The sequence below is a fragment of the Melitaea cinxia genome, chromosome 22 (genome assembly GCF_905220565.1).
Source record: "Melitaea cinxia chromosome 22, ilMelCinx1.1, whole genome shotgun sequence".
NCBI lineage: Eukaryota > Metazoa > Arthropoda > Insecta > Lepidoptera > Nymphalidae > Melitaea > Melitaea cinxia.
In genome coordinates this window covers 9396238-9419541 of record NC_059415.1, presented here as the reverse complement: position 1 = coordinate 9419541, position 23304 = coordinate 9396238, and positions in this window count along the sequence as shown.

The following is a 23304-nucleotide window of genomic DNA, read 5'->3' as shown; positions in this document are numbered from 1 at the left end:
TCTGTCTGTATGTTTGTCCGTTCAACACTCAAAAAACTGGCGCATGTTTTATTTTATAAAGACCACGTAGACTTTGAGATTAACTTCCGAAATACAACATAGGTACACATATTTTATATTTTGAAAAATTGGTTCGTTTTATATACGCTTCAGCCTGTAATATCCCACTGCTGGACAAAGGCATCTTTCCCCAAATAGGAGAAGGATCAGAGCTTAAATCCACCAAGCTGCTCCAGCGGGTGGGCGGTTGGCTTTTATAGATAGTAAAAAATTTGAAATAATTTTTCAAATATTTTTTTTACTACCTAACATATACAAAATAAAGATATGATTTCTGATGTATTAAAAATTGGGAATAAAATGGCTTCGAGAAAGTTATAGAGAAAAATGAATTGGACTCTTTTAGTTCTGTGTTTGATCGAAAAAGAAAAAAACCAACTTCGATTATATCGAAAAGTAATATAACAGGAAAAAATAGTCAAGGTAAGATGCGTTATCAAAGATTACCCAAAAAGTAATCATCAGATCTCGATTCGATTTCCAAAATATACGATCGATTAAATTTAATACAACAATCATTAGTTTTAGATTAAAACAACAATAATAAAAATTCGGTACATCCAGTGAAAAGTTATGCAGTATAATACAACGTAGGTCAACGAAAAAATAGGTAAATACGAACTATGAGCTATATAACTCGAAAAGAACTTGTCAGACCTATATTAAATTTAAATTTGTTGGTGGTCCCGTTGTGACATGCACCACCTTTCGATAAAAGGAGATCATCGAAATCGGTCCGTTCAGTCACAAGTTCTGAGGTATATACATACATAAACAAAACAATCGAATTGAGAACCTCCTCCTTTTATGGAAGTCGTTTAAAAAGCGATTAAAACAAATGTATTAAAGATACATTGAAACCAATGAAACTAAGTATTATAAAAATAATAATAATTTATTGCCGACATCAGTCCATAGTTTTAGTTAGTTACATTTTTTTAAAACTATGTTAGATTCAAAACACTATAACTAACTACACAAACAAATTACATTAAATCAAAATCTAATTGAATCAAAATCCAATCAATACTAAATTTCAATTAAAATAACAGTTAAAATTATAGTCAAAATCAAAATTTAATTTATACTCTAGTACTATACAAAACTACGATCAAAATTAAAATTCGATCAATTAAAAGCTTAAAAATAATGAATTATTTAAATTAAATTTAAATTTAAAACTTCAATATTATGTGTTAGTAAATCTTATTTTAGGTGTTAGCATGACAATTGGCTGCATGCAGTCCATAGAACCGCAATATGTAGGGACAGTCTAGTCTGCCCGCTTTCATTTTCAGGATTCTATTGGGGCTGGTACGTATCCTACGCACAAGTGACGCAGCTCGCAGACGCATCGTGGCCCAGAAACTGCTCATGCACCTCCGCGAATATCTCAGTTGCACTGCAGTAACGGGGCAGCCCCATCAGCACCCTGAACGCATTGTTATATACTACACTATATTATATACTACACTAAACTATATACTGCACAGAAATGAAAATTTATCATTCTATGGATTTAATTGAAACGCTATAGTTTAACTTGTATATAATAAAATCATAGGGACTTCATTTTTAACGGATCAACGTGACATTTGAGTAAATAATGAAAAACTACACTTGGCTGACAAAAATATCATAAACATTCTTTAAGCGCATTCTTATTTTCGGATATAATTATTATCAGACCTACAATTTCCCTAATTAATTCTTTACTTTCTACGAAATACTAGTTGGAAATGCCTATTGATGATTAATCGATTCCAGATTAATTACCAAAACGGTCTGTTTCACCTCCTTTTGATAAAATTTTTGATATATAGTCTGATAGCGTTTCATTATCTTATATTCAAGGTAAACATTGTCACCACACACATTATCACCACACCAATCAAAATAATAATAATAATAAAACACTTTACTGTACACCAAAAACAGAAATGATACATATCAAAGAAAGACAAAATATTGACAATATATTCATTAGGTACAAAGGGCGGCCTTATCGCTAAAAAGCGATCTCTTCCAGGCAACCTTAGGGCAAGGGAAATGGTCTAGCGTCAGCATAGGTGTACAAGTTACAACAAATTTATTATAAATATTCAAATGATTAAACATATACATACATACATAAATAGATACATAAATACATACATACTGACATATATACATATATACCCACGTACATGCATACATACATATAAATACATATATACATTTACAATGTATCTAAACAGACGACGGAAGAAGATATTTTAAATTACATTAAAAATAAAACAAGTCTAGATGTTAAGTTAACTAAGTGGAATATGCGGCATGATAAAGCGTATTGTGCTTTTAAAATTTATGTACCGCAATACAAACTTGAAACTTTTTTGTGTGACGACTTTTGGCCAGAAGGAATATCGTTCCGTCGTTTTATTACTTTTCATCGGAACGGAAGTGTCAGGAAACAAGCGAGAAATATGTAAATAAAATATCGTAATGGAAAACAGTACGCCTATAAAATTAATAAGTTTTAATTGTAAGAGCGTAGTGAGATCTACGGAATGTATTAGAAAGCTCTGCCTCAAGGCAGATATCGTTGCACTCCAAGAGACCTGGTTGCTGCCACATGACTTGTCCTACCTGGGTACCATCGACGACAGGTTTGCTTTTACCGGGACCTCTGCTGTAGATACGACTGTTGGAGTCCTGAGAGGCAGGCCGTACGGTGGAGTGGCTCTGCTATGGAGAAAATCAACGTTCCCGTGTGTCACCACGTTAACTACTGCTAATGTTCGAGTGGCGGCTATTAAAATAGTGCACGGTGGTCGATCGAGTTTAGTTGTGTCGATGTACATGCCTACCGCGAAACCAGAAAACTTAATCGAATATACGGAGTGTCTTAGTGAAATAAACGCGTTAATAGAAAGCAACGACGTGGAGTCTGTGTATGTGCTTGGGGATTTTAATGCACACCCGGGTGAGTTATTTTTAAACGAACTATTGAATTTCTGTGTCGAACAGAAGTGGTCGTGTGTGGACATGGAAATACTTCCTCTAGACAGTTATACATTCGTGTGTGATGCGCACGGCTGAGAATAATTTTCAACTTATAACGCCTAAGTTGACATCCCCCAACTCCAGGGTTAATAAAGTTATTTGGGGGGAAAGAAGCTCAGAACAGACCAGTAAATACTCGAAATTGTGTCAGCATGAACTTAGTAAGATAGTGTTTCCTGCGCATTTTTGCGAATGCGCCGATGGTTTCTGTAGTGACATTGAACATAGACACGATTTAAAACTAATGTATGACAACATAGTGCAAATACTTCGAAAGGCGGCTGTGAACTCCTATGTGGGTCCTACTTTTCGAAAACATAGATCTGTACCGGGATGGAATAAGCATGTCAGTGATGCTCACAGGACGGCACGTTTATTCTATCAAAATTGGCTTCTTATGGGTAAGCCAAGGGGGGGGATCAGTTTATGACGAAATGAGGGAAAGCAGACGGATTTTTTTAGTCGAAATTAAAAATTTGTCAGGAAAATGAAAATCAAATAAAGTTAGACATAATAGTACAACATCACGCGAGTAAAAATTTTAGTAAATTTTGGAAGAAATCAAATAAATTGAATCCAAAGTCAAATAGCCGTCCTAAGCGTTGCTGGCTTTCACGATCCCCGTGATATAGCAAACTTTTTTAGACAACATTTCAAGGTTGATCTATCGATCAACTCCGATACTCGGATGCTCAATACTGTGCAACCGAAGTCAATAACCGTTAGATTTTCCGCTAACGATGTAAAGAGGGTCGTAAGTCAGATGGTACGAGGTAAGTCACCCGGTCACGATGGGCTCAGTGTTGAGCATCTGAAGTATGAGGAGCCGGACTTGTCGAGACTTCTTGCTATGTTTTTTAACTTGTGTATAAGTCACAGTTACCTGCCGGAGGATCTCATGTACACTGAAGTAGTACCCATATTGAAAAATAAAACAGGGGATGTATCCGATGTTTCCAACTATAGACCAATTTCACTTGCTACGGTCATAGCTAAGGTACTGGACAGTCTGCTTGATAAGCAGTTAGAGGAGCATATTAAGCTCCAGGACTCTCAATTTGATTTTAGACCGGGTCTTTCTACAGAGAGTGCCATCCTATGCCTGAAGCAGACTGTACAGTACTATACAGATAGAAAAACTCCAGTTTATGCCTGTTTTCTGGATTTATCTAAGGCTTTTGATACAATAAGATATGATGTACTCTGGACAAAATTAAGGGAGGAGACTGATGTACCCTGCGAGGTTGCATCTGTCCTGGAATACTGGTACTACAACCAACGGAATGTTGTGAAGTGGGCGGGCACGCACTCAGAAATGTACGGGTTGGAGTGTGGGGTGAGACAAGGGGACTTGACCTCGCCTCGTTTATTTAACCTGTATATGAACGGATTACTTGGTGAGCTTAGAAACAGCAACATTGGCTGTCATGTGGGGGGCATCTGCCTAAATAACATCAGTTACGCTGATGATATGGTACTGTTAAGCCCATCAATAGGTGCACTGCGCAAATTAATGCGGATTTGTGAAAGGTATGCTGAAGCCCAGGGACTCAGATACAACTCGAAAAAGAGTGAACTCCTAGTGTTTAAAGCCGGCAAGAAAGTTTATGCGAATGTGCCACCTTTGTATCTTGGAGGTGTTGCTTAAAATAGAGTAGAACGTTTTAAGTATCTGGGTCACTGGGTTTCGGACAAGCTCAGCGATGACGAGGATTTGGAGTGAGAGCGCAGGGCGCTGGCCGTGCGCTGCAACATGCTGGCTCGAAGGTTTGCAAGGTGTACTGATAGTGTGAAGGTAACTCTGTTTAAGGCATATTGCCAGTTCTTCTACACCTGCAGCCTTTGGGTCAGGTATACGCAGCGTGCGTACAACGCTCTGAGAGTCCAGTACAACAATGCATTTAGAGTGCTGCTCGAGTTGCCGCGTTACTGCAGTGCCTCCGAAATGTTTACTACGAGGCGCGTTGATAGCTTTTATGCCATTATTCGTAAGAGGTGTGCATCCATGCTCCGGAGGCTACGAACCAGCTCGAACGGCATTCTGAGTACACTGGCGGACCGCTGGGACTCGGCAATATTGCGCCACTGGATACGGCTGCATTCAAACTGACGGGGTTGTGTCCAGATAGCTATTACTTTTGCTTTTTATTGATTTTATTTGTTATTTGATATTTTTATTTGCTTCTATATATATTTATATTGATTTACTAACATTAGATATAAGTTGTTTTTGTAATACTAACATTAAGATATGGACTATGTCTGAAACAAATTAAATAAATAAAAATAAAAATATACATTATAATTATGAATTACTTGTTTATTGTTGAGTTTGAAGAAAATGCTTCCAAACAGTCTTTTTAAAAAGTGCAGGTGTTTGTACACGTCTCATATTCAAGGGCAAGGTATTCCATAAGCGAGAGGCTTGAACTGTAAAAGATTTATCATAAAAGGAAGAGGAGTGAGAAGGAATTTCAAGAAGAAAATTATTGTCAGAACGAAGACAGCGTTCGTGGGAATCACCAAAACGTTCTTTCAGATAGGATGGGGTAAAGGGATTAAATAAAATGGAGTAAAGTAGGGTAAGGATATGAGTATTCCTGCGAAGGCGAATTGGGAGCCACTTGAGTTTTTTTGCGAAATTCCGAAATATGATCATATTTGCGTAGTCCAAATATAAATCTTATACATAAATTCCGAATGCGCTCAAGCTTATTAAGCTGCTCCTCTGTAATGTCAAGATAGCAAGTATCAGCATAATCAAGAATTGGTAATAGGAGACTATGTGCAAGAGCAATTTTAGTAGGAATGGGCAGAAGATTACGCAATCGGCGGAGAGACCCAATCGTAGCGCACAGTCTGCGACTAATTTCACATATTTGCGGATCCGAATGAATGGTGAATCCATTAAATGTAACAGGAGATAGCTCAGATTTATCAATGCGGCTGAGCAGTCTGGAGCTTCCTATAATAATAACTTTTTATGGCTTACTCCATTTACCAATGGCTAAAAGGTCATTGTTTATGCGCGATACACACTGAGATAAGTTATGAACAGCGGAGTGAGAGTATATCTGGAGAACATCTACATAGAGGTGGTAGAAAGAAGATATTACATTACAGATAGAGTTTATAAATATTGAAAACAAAAGAGGGGAAAGCACGCCACCTTGTGGGACACCGATATTGACCATTGACCAATTGGAGTATGAGTCATTCAATTTAACTCGCTGCCGGCGACCCTGCAAGTAACTTAGAAACCAATCAGCAACCTCAGGAGATATGTTAAGAGAACGTAAAATATCACATAGTATATCAAGTTACTAAAATCGAGTAACGTTAATACCGTGACCTGTTGGTTTTCCATATTTGATCGCATATCATCAGTTATTTTTACAAGCGCAGTAGTCGTACTGTGACCTGGGCTAAAACCGGATTGCATAGGATTCAACAGACGGTGTTTCAAAAGGAAACTGCTGAGCTGTTGATGCACAAGCCGTTCGAGTGCTTTGGACAGAAAAGGGAGGATGGAAATAGGACGATATTCGTATAAGGAGGACGGATTGTTTTTTTTTGGGAGAGGTACAATTTCAGCATCTTTCTACATTGATGGGAAGGTGCAGGTAAAGATGGAAGTATTAAAAATGGATGTAATTATCGGTGTTAGTATATCGAGGAGAGGAATGATCATTTTCCGACTAATGCTACCAGAAACAACGAAATTTGAAGTTCTTGCTAATATATTCTTCTTATCATCACATTCAGAAAGCTGATCAAGAAAGAAAATGGGAGTATCAGGAACTGACAAAGCTGAAAGTTGATTTCTTGTATGGCCTTAGTTGCACTATCTACGGCAACAGACGAAGAGAAGTGGAGATTTAACTCGTCAAGATTAAGATTTTGAGAACTATTATCCAGACGCGCTTTGCCAATTCCAAGAGGTTTAAGAAATTCCAGACTTTGCTAGAATCTTCTTCTTCGATGACAGATTTGTGGATATGGCGACGATGTGCATCTCCACACACCCTATTACAGTGATTCCGAGCCTTTACGTATACCTCTCTATTAGCCTCACTGTTATTCAGTCTGTACCGCGACTTAGCACGAACTTTTTTTCCTGCAAATTTTTAATTTCAGGTGTTTAGTTTTTAAATCCATGGGGCAGGTAGATGTTTTATTCTTACTGGTCGAATGGGTGCGTGAATATCGTAAAGTTGTGTTAGCAAAGAGCTGAAAACAGCTACCTGGCTGTCAATTGTACCTGCATCGTAAACCGTCCAAGTCCGTCCAGTCCAATCAATCTCAGCTGCATCCCTCCGCAGTTGTTCCACATTCATTCCACCAAAACTACGCTACAGAAGAATTTTTGATTTAAGCTTAAGAGGTTGGATTTTGTAAGATAGATATAATAAATCGTGGTAAGAAAAAGCATCAGCAACACATTGACCATGTTTTTCAACATGGTCAATGGAAGAAACAATAATTAGATCTAAAAGAGAAGGAATACAATTTGATAAAGTATGAGTAGCAAGCAAAGGTAAGATATGAAGATTTGAACCATTAATTAGAGTTTTTAGCCGGGAAGATCGGTGATCGTTTTTGAGCAAACATGTGTTAAAATCACCCATGATTACCGTATGACTATATAAATGACTAAACCGTTGAAGTAACAATTCAAGCAAAGTGAAATAGTCTACAGTAAGACATGGGCTATAAAAAACACCGAGTAGGAGTTTTGTGTGTGACAGATTCACTTCAACAAAAAGATGCTTAGCTCCACCGCCCTGAGGTTGTGAAGTATCTATGATGGTAAAAGGAATATGAGAGCGAAGATATATGCCAAACCCTCCACCTGTCCGGCCAATGCGGTCATTACAGATCAAGTGAAATCCCGGCATGGAAAAGGAAATAGAAGGCAAACAAGGTTTGAGCCAAGACTAGGAAACTAGGATAGCGTGTATATATTTATTACCAAAAGAACCTAACAACCTAACCAAAACACCCTGAACTAAATTTTTTGCGAATATAATTCTTTGTAGACAAAGAATTATATTCGCAAATTTTTTTATAGATAAGAACACACAACATGTCATGACGTCTGTTCACGTCTATCGCCCGTCTCCTAAACGTGTTTGATGCATGATATAGTGTTCCGTCATCAGAGTAAACGAATACTACAATGTGTTATCTACTAATTAAATTTATTGATTTTTAATGTTACAATTGATATGTCTATTAGCAAATTGATATGCGTTTTCAAATTGTCTTTAACGTGTCTATGCTTCTAATTTAAATAGTGCTAAAAATAATATTTGATACTGAGTGATCTGTTAAATACAGAAATGACAAATTATCATTTTAATATAAGGACCTATCTGAACAGTTTTTGATACATATATCTGGTGTATAACAGTAAACGATATACAAACTCCACTTTATCAGTCAGATCTTTCTATTCGTATGATATGATACTAAAAATTGTAGTTAAGGTGATACTTACATTAAAGAGCTATTTTACAAAATGCTACCATAATCAAATAGTAGCTTCTGTGCGAAATAAAATTCATCGGGTAGTAAAGAAACAGGTCTTAAGAGCCATTTCACAATTTTACGCTCTGCAAGTTTAGGTAAATTTGGTAGCATCGCGCGAATCGTACGAGCCGCGCGATCTTTGTGCTAGTAAGTATAGTGTGACAACCAAAAGACCATCTTGATCATTTTCTAATGTATAATAAAAATTAATAACTATGGTATAAAATGTTTTTTACATAATTAATTTGTTAAAAATTTCAAGTATGTTATATAACAACAGTCAATAAATTTAAAATAAAAATAAAAAATCAATTTTATGAAACAATTTTTTTTTAAATTGATTTAGTTTTTTCAGTTTACGAATGAATCTAATATTTGCGATATGAATAAAATAGCATTTTATGACATCGACACCGACAAACATATTAGTTAACAAATAACAAGACAAACAGATTGAAATGCCTATTTGTATTGATAGTGTGAGAAAAGAAAATTAAATTATACATTTGTTTACAGAAATTATCATTATATTATTTTACAGTCATTTTCGTAATATGTTTATTTTATTTATATTTTATTATGAAAGTATCAAATGCGTTTTATCCGCTATAACAACAGGCGCTTGGCACGTGTGAGCGATAGAGACGGCTGCGCAGAATTTGGCGTGGACCTTACCTCTAAGAGCGCTAGCGCTCGACTGATTTACCGGGCTTGATGCGTGGTAATATATGGGTCAAACACAAAAACGTTAAAAAAAGTGTTCAGGCTACATAAACTATAGATATTAATTATTTTATCGTGCAGGAATTTTTTAAATTCAAGGTAAAACTTTGGGCGATTTGATTTATAAAGTTTTTCAGATCTGATGACTAAAATATTAATTTAAGGATCTCTTTAGAGCGAAAATGTCCCCTTCTGTGGACTGTTCGGATAAGACGTCCTTCAGTTTGACAGTGATTTAAAAATATTTAAGGATCGATTAGTATCTTATTTGAATGAAACAAACATTTGGAAACTAAGCAATAATTTAAATATGTGTTCTTTAAAAAATCATCGTTCCTAAATTACGAATAAAAACATATAAACATGTTGTTCTGATATTCATAGTCTTCTTCTGTAGACACGTAAAATAGACAATGTTTGAAAAATTTGGAACCCATCCGATATTTATTTTTTTATCGTATTGGCATTACTGTCTTCTCCAGTAGTCATTTCTTCGTAATTCTGATAAATGGTTTTGGTGTCGATGAAGAATATTTATTTAAGGAGTTACACAGGATTTTGGTCATGTTTGGTGAGTCTTTCCTGTACTGCGTGTATGTTAGTAAGTAGACTCTTTAAAAATAAATGAGACCTAAGCTTCTATGCATATTAAGTAACTGATTGCAAAATCTAAATTGTTTTTATTCTAACTTCAATATGTAACACGCCATCTTTAATATATTTACAATTGTCTTTCCTGTAGACATATTTCCTGTAGATGCAGGTGTCTACAGGAAATACTATTGTCTACAGGAAGGAAGTAAAATATCTTTTCCCGCGTAAGAAAACTGTTTTTATGTCAATAATTCTATATTACTAAAAAGGTGGATCACCAACACAGATCCAGTGGTATTTAAAAATACTACAAAGCAGTGTCGCACCATTAAAGAAAGAGTGTCAACTACAAAGAAGGCACTGTTTCAAAAATTAAATTGTAATTTACCCACTTTAAGGAAGCATGTGGCAAACAGGATTCATCAAAGGAAAATCATACAACATCTTAAACAAAATTTGTCATCCCAAATTCCCTTACTAATTCTGTGTTATCTGATTCTCATTTGGCCAATTTTTCACCTGTTTCTTCTCAAGGAGGACCTTCTAATCATCACAATAGTCCTGCTGGAGATCACTCTATTCAGTATTCTGGTAGCCCAGAAACTAGTGGAGGTACTACTGAGTCAATAACACCCGGTTACTTTGAAAGATTAACACCTGATAACTTAATTCAAAACTTAAATTCACCAAGCCAAAGACTCTTATATAGAGTACGTCGCTTCGTTTTAGAGATTTCCGATTCTTCCGTAGAAATAAAACCAAAGAAACGACGCCAGCCTATCATATCAGACGATTCTGACGATAAAAATATATTTTTTTTTCTTTAATTTTTACACGAAAAATGTCCTTTGTGTGGACATGTGATGATTATTCATTATTTTCTAATATATACCAATTTTATAATATTATTTGCTTTACTATGGGCAATGACTTTATTTTGAACATTTGTTACATTGTCGCATGATAACATTATTAGTATGTAACGTTTGGCTTAATAATTCTGTAGAAAACTAGATTTTGTCTGTGTAATTTCGATAGGAAAGGTGTCCCCTTCTGTGGTTAACTTTTGAGTATTTTTTAATACCTAAAATACACGTATTATCAAATGTTAACTATTTAGTAATGGTAGCGAATATTGTTTTGAGCACATTTAATTAGATATTTCAAATGAATCGTAATAATGTAAGTGCTTAAATAAGGTTTATGTTATCAACTGTAGACATGTAAGTCTTTTCTGTGGACAGATAAAAATAAAAACTTGATTGTGATTCTTAGCGAAAGTGTGTAAGACTGATCTGTATCGACATTATTAATAATGATCAAAGAGTACAATGTAAATAAGGGCTAATTTTCAAAATGAAATTCGATGTTTTAATTTTAGGAAATTATGGATCACGCAATTTGTGTTTGACCCATATACTATCTTTTTATTATTTAATATAAAATGTATTAAAAATAATTACATCTTTTAATTATTTTTTTGTATTCCTTAATGATGTAAGTTTACTTTGATGAAGATAGTTCGTTAAAATTTCTAAGTTTTCTAAGAGAAATATCGCTTTTAAAATTGTACTTATTTGGAAAATATTCGTAACTTTAAATTTTTTTTATCGTTTAATAGATATACAAATGGAATAAAAATCTATGATAGTGTGCAACAAAATTATATTCCACATATTATGATATTTTTTAAAAATGGTTTTAACGTAGAGGTTATTGAAAAGTAGGACTTCAAAGTATACATTGCGACCGTTTACCTAGGGAGGAGGCTGATGAAAAGGTTAATAATTTTATACACATAATATAAATCAAAATTCTGATCCGACTATGGACTACAACAAAGGTTGCTTTATTATATTTCAAGAATATAAATTATATTATTGCATCCAACACTGAGATTAACGACGTCTTAATATTACAATTTCGCGGATTGTTACCGATTTTTGTGAAATGGCTCTTAAGTTACCATTATTATTATAATGATCTAAATCTCTCTAAATATTTCAAGTAGTATTATTAATCTCTATATAAAATAACTGTGTTTATAATGATGATAACGTTTAGAATTATTACAAATTAATAATTAATTATACAATACATAAGTATTTTTATAGTAACAAATGGAAAGCTTATGTTTCAGTAGAGAACAGGAAAACGCAAATACAAATAGTTTAAATAAACGGTAACTTAAAATAAAGACAATCTAAAATACTGCAAATTAATTTATATGGAATTTGGATGAGCTGATTGCAGACTATTAATTAGAACGAATAAATGAAGAATATAAACTAAATAAGAACCTCGAAGGATACCCTATAGTATATTAACCTAATTGGGTTTATAAATCATCATCATCATCATCATCATCATCATCATCATCATCATCACCACCACCACCACCACCACCACCACCACCACCACCACCACCACCATCTGACGAGAGACGATAGCAGAGACGAGCATACTCCGCCACGCTGTCCTATTGCAGGTTGGTGGAGTTTTTAGGCCTGTAACTAACCTAACTAACGGCAACACTGGATGAGCGACAATACTCTAGTTCTTGTAGAAGATAGACGACAGATGAAGGCAACGGGGAATGATGTGAGGATTTTGGATGAAAAGTCTGCAAAAATACAAACTGCTTGCAGGCGAGATCTAAACGCTCATCTTCAGAACGTCTGCAAAGAAATTGAAGCACACGCTAACAAACACGAGTCAAAGGACCTCTACAAAAAAATTCGTGCACTCACACGCTCATTGTCATCCAAAATATGGGCTATCGAGAAATCTAAAGGCGAAACAGTGACAGAGCTAGAAAAAATATCGGAAACCTGGAGGAAATACAGTCAGTCGCTGTTTGAAGATCCGCAATTACAGTGTTGATTCAACAGAGTCATTGGATGAAGAAAAAGAGCCAATCATCTTAAAGGATTAAATAAGAGCGGCAATTTAACATCTGAAGAATGGAAAAGCCACGGGAAAGGATTCCATTCCCATAGAAACGATCAAAGCCTCGGGAGAGTATGGTGTCCAGATCTTCCATTCACTGTGTACAAGGTGTGGCAAACAGGTACATGGCCATAAGAATGGGCTCACAGTGTCTTCATACCACTACACAAAAAAGGCTCTACAAAAATTTGCAACAACTATCGCCTCATTGCACTCATACCGCATGCGAGCAAAATTCTCCTGCACATTATTATTGAGCCCCTCAAGTCCTACTTATCAAGAGAGATTGCACCTGAGCAAGCAGGTTTCGTCAAGGGCAAGGGTACCAGGGAGCAAACACTTATTGTGCGCCAAATTATTGAGAAATCTCGTGAGTTCCACAAAGCGGTATATATCTGTTTCGTGGACTTCTCGAAGGCGTTTGACTCGGTCAAATGGCCTGTACTTTGGAAGACTCTATTGGACAATGGCACACCAAAACACCTTGTTCATTTGCTCCGCCGTTTATACGAAGGTGGTACTGCATCTGTAAGGACAGACTGGACAATGGTGGTGTTAGGCAAGGGTGCATTATTTCCCGATTCTCTTTAACATCTACATTGAAATGATAATGAGACGAAATCTTGAGAACTGGACAGATGGAGCAGCAATCGGAGGCTTGAAAATCTCCAACTTACGTTATGCGGATGATGCCACCCTATTCGCAACTAGTATCTGCCATATGGAAGAACTTCTCCAAAGGATGGAATCCATAAGTCTAGAATTCGGCTTCAAGATCAATCGCAGCAAGACTAAAGTCATGATTGTCGACCGAATCAACAACAACTCGCCAAAAGTGACACAAATAGCGAACTGTGAGGTGGTGAAATCTTATGTCTATTTAGGAGCGTTGACCTCGAACAACGGAGGCTGTATAGACGAAATCAAACGACGCATGGCGATATCCAGATCAGCTATGGATAAGCTGCACAAAATATGGAGGAATCGTAAGATCACCAAGACCACTAAGACTCGGCTAGTTAGAGCGTTAGTATTCTCCATATTCCTCTACGCTTCGGAGACGTGGACCCTGCGAGAAAGTGAGAAGAAGAAAATAGATGTTCTCAAGATGTGTTGCTGGAGAAAAATGTTGATAGTGTCCTGGAATCAATTCGGGATCAACAAGTCCATTCTGGAGGAACTCGGCATCAAGCAACGTCTTTATTCCATCGTACAGGCTCGAATTCTTACTTTCTTTGGTCACGTGATTAGACGTGACAACGTCTCCATCGAACGTCTAAGTCGTCCAAGGAAAAGTAGAAGGAACCAGACCTTGTGGCAAATCGCCTATGAGATGGACGGACCAAGTAAGGCTGCAGTGGATGTTCCATTGCATGTGTGCTCCCGAAAAGCAGCTGTCAGGGAGGTATAGAGACGGATCGTCAAGCGTGTGACTGGGAAGTGATGACCACGACCGCTCTGACAAGAGCGTAACGAAAGTACTACGTGTAGTATTTAATCACGTACAGAACAGGTAAAAGCCATTAAAATATACAGAAATAGTTCATACAAAACATTATGTCCAGGTTGAAACCCTTAATGTGCACGACATACAGTAAGATAATACACTAAGCAGAAACAGAAGTAAATGGAATGGAATATGCATATGTAAAAAACTTAAAAACTAAAATTGCTTAACCAGTTAAATTTATTAAAAGTTTGGTTTTAAAAGAAGCGAGAGAACAGTGATAGATGTCTATATCGATACACATACTGACAAGCTTTAAATCTCGGACTAAGAAATAGATTTTAAATTGATCACTATGGGCGCCATTTGTGTAATAACCTCAACATATTATATCCAATCCAGTGACTATTGATTTCTTTAAATGCATAGTTGAAGAGTCAAATCGGTTAAAAAAATACAAATACTTGTTTATATGTAAGACGTTATATTTTAAAATACCAGATTACACAATCGTTTATTTTCAATTTTCTACTATTCCAATATACTGTGTGCGTTGTAGAATTTATTTTAGCGAGAACTGTGTGGAAAAAGGCGTTTTCACGAGATTTTCTTTCAGTGTTTAAGTTAAAACTTAAAGGGAACTTGCAACAGGTCTAAGTAACGAGTTTACTCGGATGCGATTCAACTAATTGTAATTTATTGTAATTGCTGTTCACTCTGAGTATATCTCCACTGTTTTTATGGACTCCGAGTAACTTTGTTAACACAAGGACTAAGAAGCACTCGTTACTTCTAAAATTTATATGCAATGTATTCTTATGCGTTTTTGCTATATTAAAATTTAACAATAATTATTCTTTTTATATCGAAACTTTATACATTGTTCGACGACGTGCTAGAGCAACGGTATTGTAGCTGTTGCGGGTTCAAGCCCCACAAATGGTATGCGTTTATACTGGTCATACAGATGTTTGCCGTGAGCGTTTGTGCTCGTGTATTGTGCATATTTCCATACTCCCGACACAGGAGAAAATCATAGTTAGCCGTACAGTGTGAGGCTTTTATTTATTTATTATTTTTGTTATTAACAATAGATAAGGAATTCTCTTTAAAAAAATAGCAGGATAAATTTTTACGGATGAAACGTACGACGAAGTGTAACGTTTTGATGTTTCAAACGTTCAGAGCTACCTAGCGTGTACTATAGAAACTACAAAGGTCGTTACATTAATATCGATAGTATTACATTACAAACTAACTAGATGGCGCTGGAACGGAAATATAAACGAGACTTAAAAATTAGTTTGAATGTATCTAAATCATTTCTAGAATTAATTTAAAAAGCTAAGAATTAAAATTAAAGTTTTACTAAAGAGTCCTCGCTTACGTTAAGGGGATCCCAGAAAAATTCGGCCGTTTTCATGTGCTATAAAGTATACGTCAAAGTTACGTAAAAAACATCAAATAAATATATGTTGTAACTCGGATTCAGTTTATCAATGTGACCGTAAGATAATTTTATGAAACTCTCTAAATAAAGAGAAATAATTGTTTACCTGGACCTCCTTTCGCGTACAAAAATCGTATAGGATTTCTAATTTTCCTACTTACAATAGTGATTTTTTTTTTATTAATTAAGAATCCTGTACTTAATAATTCTACAGAAGGGTTTTTTATTAAGTGCAGTATTTTATTAGAAAATCGTAAAAATATAATTTCTGGTTATTTGCCGGGCGACGGGCGGCCCGCGGCAGACGGCCAGAGGCCTTCCTTGTACGGTGAACTTGTGTCGCTCGCCATCGCACGCTGCTCTTGCTTACGCGCATATCTATTTACTTTTTTTAATCCAAGATAGGCATGAAAATGTAACAGACAGACAGACTTACTGTTGAATTTTGCAATTGTATAGTTTTAAGTATATTTTATATAGTAGATTTTATTATAGTATTATATTATTAATTATCATATTTTATTTTATTTTATTATATATAATATTTTTATATATTTGAATTTCTCTACACATTTACTTGTACTTTAAAAGCACGTAAAATAATATAAATGGCCTCTATAGATGTAGATTATTCTGATGAGGAGTTTTGTTCTGTTTCTACCTTAAGCAGCGACGACAGTTATCATAGTGCAGTATCGCCTTCTTTAAATAATGTCATCTCAGAACATCTTTCTGATGATATAAAAAAATTTAACGTCATTCATATAAATGCGCAAAGTATTCCGGCACACTATCCAGACATTCTCGCGTCGTTTACTTCAAAAAGCATACATGCTATACTTGTTTCTGAAACCTGGTTGAAACCTTGTTTACCTTCAACTAGCTATTCCTTGCCCGGATTTCAGCTAATTCGAAATGATCGCACCAACAGGGGTGGAGGGGGGGTGGCAATTTATTTGAAGTCCAACTTTCCTTTTTCTATAATAAGCTTGTCACCACAGCCCGCGCCAATTGATGCTGCTGAGCACATCTTGATAGAGGTTGAGTTGGCTCACACAAAAATGTTATTAGGTGTATTCTATAGCCCATCACTTAATGTAGACTACTTTACTTCTTTTGAACAGATTATAGTGACTTATACTCCCTCATATTGTCATAATATAAATATGGGCGATTTTAACACATGTATGGTAAAGCGTGATAGAAGATCTGAAAGACTCAGTTCCATCCTTGATTCGTGCAATATGCAGCTGTTGCCACTTAAACCCACACACTATTTTCCCGGTTGTGTACCTTCACTTTTAGATCTCATCATGGTTTCTGCTCCAGAATTCGTTTTCAAATTTGGACAGTGTCCCGCGGAGGGTTTCTCGTACCATGATTTGATATATCTATCTTATAATTTACGTCCTCCTAAACAAAAGGCAAGAGTATTGATGCAGCGGAATTTTGGTAGAATGAATTCAGATAGTTTACTGTTAGACGCACGTGAACTGAACTGGTCCATAATTTATAGCGAAACGGATATCGACAAAAAAATAGAAATATTTAATTGCCTACTAGCTAATTTATATGACAAACATGCCCCAGTAAGACCTGTTAAAATTAAGCATCTTCCTGCACCTTGGATGACCAACGAGTTAAAGTTGTTGATAGCCAAAAAGCATAGGGCTAGGGCAAAGTATAGGAAGTCCAATTCTGATGAGCATCGTGAGAGATACGTAAAAATACGCAATCGCTGTAATACGATGTGTAGGGATGCGCAAAGACGTCATATTCATAAATCGGTTGAGAACGGCAACCCAGGAAAAGTGTGGAAGTTTCTTAAATCACTTGGAGTTGGTAAGAAAACAAGTAATTATTACTCAGATATTTCTACAGACGAACTAAACCGACATTTTGCTTCACCTGATTCAGACTTTGACGCCAATACAAAGGCTTGCACACTACATCATCTTTCCCAGCTACCAGCTCCTAATCATCCTCCGTTCTTTTTTAGTCAAATTACTGAATGTGATGTTAAGAAAAACATATTATCCATATCGTCTGATGCCGTTGGTTGCGATAACGTTAGTCGTAAGATGCTGGTACCTGTCCTTGATGTAATTCTCCCTGTTCTCACGCATATCTTTAATAGTTCTATTGATTCTGGCATTTTTCCCATTACTTGGAAGGATGCTTACGTTATTCCTTTACCTAAAAAATCTAATCCTTCTACTGTTACTGACTTTCGACCAATCTCTATCCTTCCTTTTCTTTCCAAAGTCTTCGAACGCATAGTCCACTTTCAACTTACTTTGTATATGACGAAAAATAATCTCCTAAATCCACTTCAATCAGGGTTTAGAACAGGACACAGCACGACTACTGCTCTTGTCAAAGTCACCGAGGACATCAGATATGGCATGGATAACAAGAAGCTTACTGTTCTGACTTTATTAGACTTCGGTAATGCTTTTAATACGGTAGATCATGACGTACTTCTTAGTACCATGTGTTCACTTAACATATCTCCATCAGTGATTGACTGGTTTCGTAGTTATCTAAAGAGGCGCCGGCAGAGAGTAAAGATGGCAATAGATCTTTCCTCTTGGTCTAATTTGCCTGTCGGTGTGCCTCAAGGTGGCGTCTTATCACCTCTTCTATTTGCCATTTTCATTAACAACATCACGAATAGCATTTCTTCTCTCTACCATTTGTATGCAGATGATTTGCAGATCTATGCTCAGTCTGACCTCGAAAACTTGCCTGGGGCTATTACTATAATTAATAAAGATCTTGCTGCTGTAGCTGAATGGTGTCGCTGTTATGGTCTTAAATTAAATCCAGTGAAATCGCAAGTTATAGTATTGGGTAGTCGGGCTTTTATTTCGAGGATTGACTGGGCTTCTTTACCTCCGGTGCTCATCAATAACACTTCCATACCATATAGTAAGTGCGTTAAAAATCTTGGCGTTTACATGGACGAGAATATGAACTGGACAACGCAGATTAAAGAAGTGAGTAGAAAAATGTTTTCAACTTGGCATTCGTTAAGACGCTTACAATACATGCTACCGACTTCTACTAAAATTGCACTCGCGGAATCTCTTTTCCTGTCTCATCTCGACTATGCCGATGCGTGCTACCCTGACCTTACTGAGCAACAACTGACAAAACTTGAGAGGCTCCAAAATTTAGCTATTAGATTCGTATTTTCTTTGCGAAAATACGATCACATATCCGACTTTCGTAAAAAGCTCAAGTGGTTGCCAATCCGCTTTCGCCGGAATACTAGAATGCTGTCGCTGCTTTACTATGTGCTTAAAAGTCCCCGGGCCCCAGAGTATCTAAGAGAAAAGTTTGTAGTGCGTGAATCTGACAAGGCACTGCGCTCGAATGATACAACTACGCTGTATATACCTATCCATCATACTGCTTTCTACAATTGCTCTTTTACAGTGCAGTCAATCATTCTGTGGAATGCTTTGCCTAAAAGTATTAGGGAGGCTAAAACTCTTACATCATTTAAGAAGCTACTTAAAGATTTTTACCTAAATTGTTAGTGAAAAGCTGGTCTGTGTTAGTAAGTTTACTCGTAGTTATTCGTAAATGTGCTGTCGATAATTACTCAATTTTATATTTATGATTAACTATTATCTACTTGATAATTAATGTAATAGGTATGTATTTATTTGTTTATTTAACTGTTTATATATTTATAATATATACTATTTATTTATATATTATATATAATGTAATGGGTATGTATTTATTTGTGTATTTAATTCTTTATATGTTTATAATATATACTATCTATTTATAATGTATGTATATATGTGTGTATATGTATATATGTATATATATATATGTATATATTATTGTATTATTAGATTGTAGGATCTACTTTGTTTTTTTTTTTTAATTTTCTGTTTTGCCTTTTGATAACCCTACTCTTTTTATTTTAAAATCTCCTCTACCCCAAGGTTGTCTGGAAGAAATCGCTTACCTAGCGATAAGACCGCCTTTGTGCATAATATTGTTTTGCAAATTTTATTTTTTAAAGATGTATGTTATGTCGGCTTGTAATATGCACAATACAGTATATTTCTTCTTCTTCTTCTTCTTGTATTTACTTCAAATAAAAAAATAATTTAAATTATTAATTTTGAGCTGTGTAAATGTAAAGCTGCTTAGTTTGTGGTCTAAGATCCGAACCTAAAGTCAATCTTCACCGAGCCGATAATAGTATAAAATATAAATTTAGTATATCTATACAAATAAAATTGGAGCGTCTGTTTTTAATATTAAAATAACCGCTTTTTACTAAATTCATATGGATGTATACACGATACATACACAAAAATAGCATTTTGACAATTTTTGTCTGTCTGTATGTCTGTTTGTTCCGCCTAATCTCTGAAACGGCTAGACGGATTCTGACGGGACTTCCACTGGCAGATAGCTGATATAGTAAGGAGTAACTTAGGCTACATTTATCCGTTTCCTAGACCAAGAGCTTGCGTACAAGTTGTGATCATCCATAATTATTATTTAATTTTCTTCTTGTCTTGTCGATCATTTAGGCTATAAAATTATATTAATTACTAGTTGTTACTTGTTGTTCAGTTCGCAGTTATAAAATAAATAAATTTCTAAAATAACGGTAACATATAGGTAACGGTAACACATAAAGGTAGGCCATAAGCTTGTTGCTGACCAAGTGATATAAAAAAATCTAGCACCGTTTAATCTTCATTGTATCAGCTGCATTCGACACGACATTGGTGAAATGATCCATGCTATCTTGGCTACAGTGAAAGCTATAAATTCTAATGAATGAACTGCGAGGTCACAGTTCTTACAGTTAAATAGATAACATAATATTTCTATACGGATATTTAAGCAAGCGTAGCATTTTCATTATTATTTGGACGAAGTTCAATATAGTAATGTTGTTATGATTGAATATCTTGAGTTTATTTGGTTATAAATTGTATTTTGAAATCAGTTGTAGATATCATATACGTACTAGTTGATATTTTTAGTGTTGATCTGATAAAGTTTCTTGCCGGTTTTTCTAGCTCGAATCTTTTTCCGAATCGGTGGTAGTTTAATATTAGATAAGTGATTCAGCCTGTAAAGGGGCTGATAGACGTGCGAACTTAGTACGCGGTTTTTAAGACTACAGTAGTGGTGCTACGTCGGCTTAACCTTTTGACCGCCGTAGTCACCTATACTTGACAAGGGCTCGCGAGTCCTGTGCGCCAGTGACGTCTATAGGTGACAAAAAACCCGGACCGCAAAAATATTAAATAAAATTATTAAAAAAATATTTCTACGATTTTAATTCAACATTTATGAAAATAGAATATCCCCGCAACATTTGAGTATAAAAAACAAGTCTTTTAGAGCTACACGTACTGAGAAACATTGAAATAAAAACATGCATTTTTATTCCACGTAAATGATATGTCCAGAACGCCGAAGTCGTCTATAGTTGACCGCTAGGGATGTGACGCTAGAGGTATAAATAAATAATAAATAAATAAATATTTACAACATACACACACGGTCATCTGTTCCTAAAGTAAGCAACTTAATGCTTGTGTTATAGGTAACAGCTGACTGGTATAGCTATTTTTTTTTTGATAAGCATACATATAAATAATACACATATAAATAAATATATATTATACCCAGACTCGGGGTGGGAATCAAACCCATAACCTCCGGAGCAGAAAGCACCGCTGACCTGTAGTCACTACAAACTGCGCCAACGGGCTAGTCAAAATGGTATAGATGATTTATATATTCTTTATTGCACTTTAAAAAAATCATAATTACAAGTCATTTTTGCAATTAGCTATTCAAAATTCAACTCAAACGTGTTATATTTTCTATAAATAATTTAATATTTGAATAAAACAAAAGGTAAAAAACATAAAACTATCATCAGCTAACACATAAATAGCAAATGAATAAAAAATCAAATCAACTAAAATCAATCAAATCGCCATAATAAATCTGATATCTCAAATCTGGCGCATCTCTAGCCCGTATTCATTAATCCGTTCTCTGCACGCCGTTGTCAAGTATAGACGACACGCTGATGACGTCATAAGCGAATAGCGAGAAAACTAGTGAAGTGCAAGACGAGCGATACCTTAGAACATCGTCGCATTTTGGAAGGCATCGATGATTTTAATAATATACAATAAAATAAAAATATATATTTTTCTTTTTTTTTAACTAAGGTTAAGAGCGAAATTACGATTTTCTTTCTCATTCTCAAAATCGTCTGGCAGCATCAATATCATCTCTAACCCCCACTCTCATAAAAGCTTTTTTTCTAAGACCCATGTCGTGTCGTGTGTCGTGAAATATTTGATTTGAAATATTGCTACTTACTCAGTACTGTTTTAGTACTATTTGGTACTTAAGCAAAAAAATATTTAACGCATGTAAATATTTCTTTTAAACTAAGGCTGGCATCGACCGCACCGATTATATTAATTTGCTTCATCGGATCAACTACTGAGTTGGGGAACAATGGAACACGGGGCACTATGGAACAGTGTCGATAAAAATTTGAATTCTAAACTAATTCGTGTGGTAACGCTTCGACCAATTACAGCGCGTAGCGACTCTTGAAAATCCGTAATAACATTTTACTGGGTGTACCGATTTTGATAATTTTTAATTTTATCGAAAGCTGATGTTTATCTTGTGGTCACATATAAATTTCATTGAGATCTGATATCTACTTTTTGAGTAATCTTTGATAACGCGTAGTTACTTAACTATTTTTTCGTCGATCTACGTTGTATTCGAGCAAACACAATTATTCTTGTTCAAAAGTTGAGATTTCTTTTCAAAGTACTTTCTTTTTAGTAAAAAAGTTTAAAGGATAGGTAAATGATATTTTTTTTTTCATTAATTTTAATCATTTGAGACAATTGTGTGGAAAGTTCAAAAAATAACCTAAGTTTTTATAAAACTCGTTTAAAACGTTGGCCTTATGACTATGGAACGGGGCACAGTGGAATACTGTTCTAATGAACCTTAAATAATAAACTATTATCTAATAAGATAATAATTGTGTTTGCAGGCAAACGAAAAAAACTGACTTCAATTATATCGACAAGTAATACAACGTAGGTAGACGAAAAAATAGTCAAGTAAATACGCATTATCAAAGATCAATCAAAAAGTTGTAATCGGGTTTGGATGAAATTTAAATGTGACTACATGATAAACATCGGCTTTCGATTAAATTAAAAATCATCAAAATCGGTGCACCCAGTAAAAGTTATGCAGATTTTCGAGATCTCATTATAAAATCCTGGTTTCCTTAGCATGGTACTATACCGGGGTTATCTCCTTTCCAACAAAAAAAGAATTATCAAAATCGTTTCATAAACGACAAAGTTATCCCCGAACATAAATTAAAAAAATATAAAATATATATCGAATCGGTCGAATTGAGTAACCTCCTCCTTTTTTGAAATCGGTAAAAAAATTA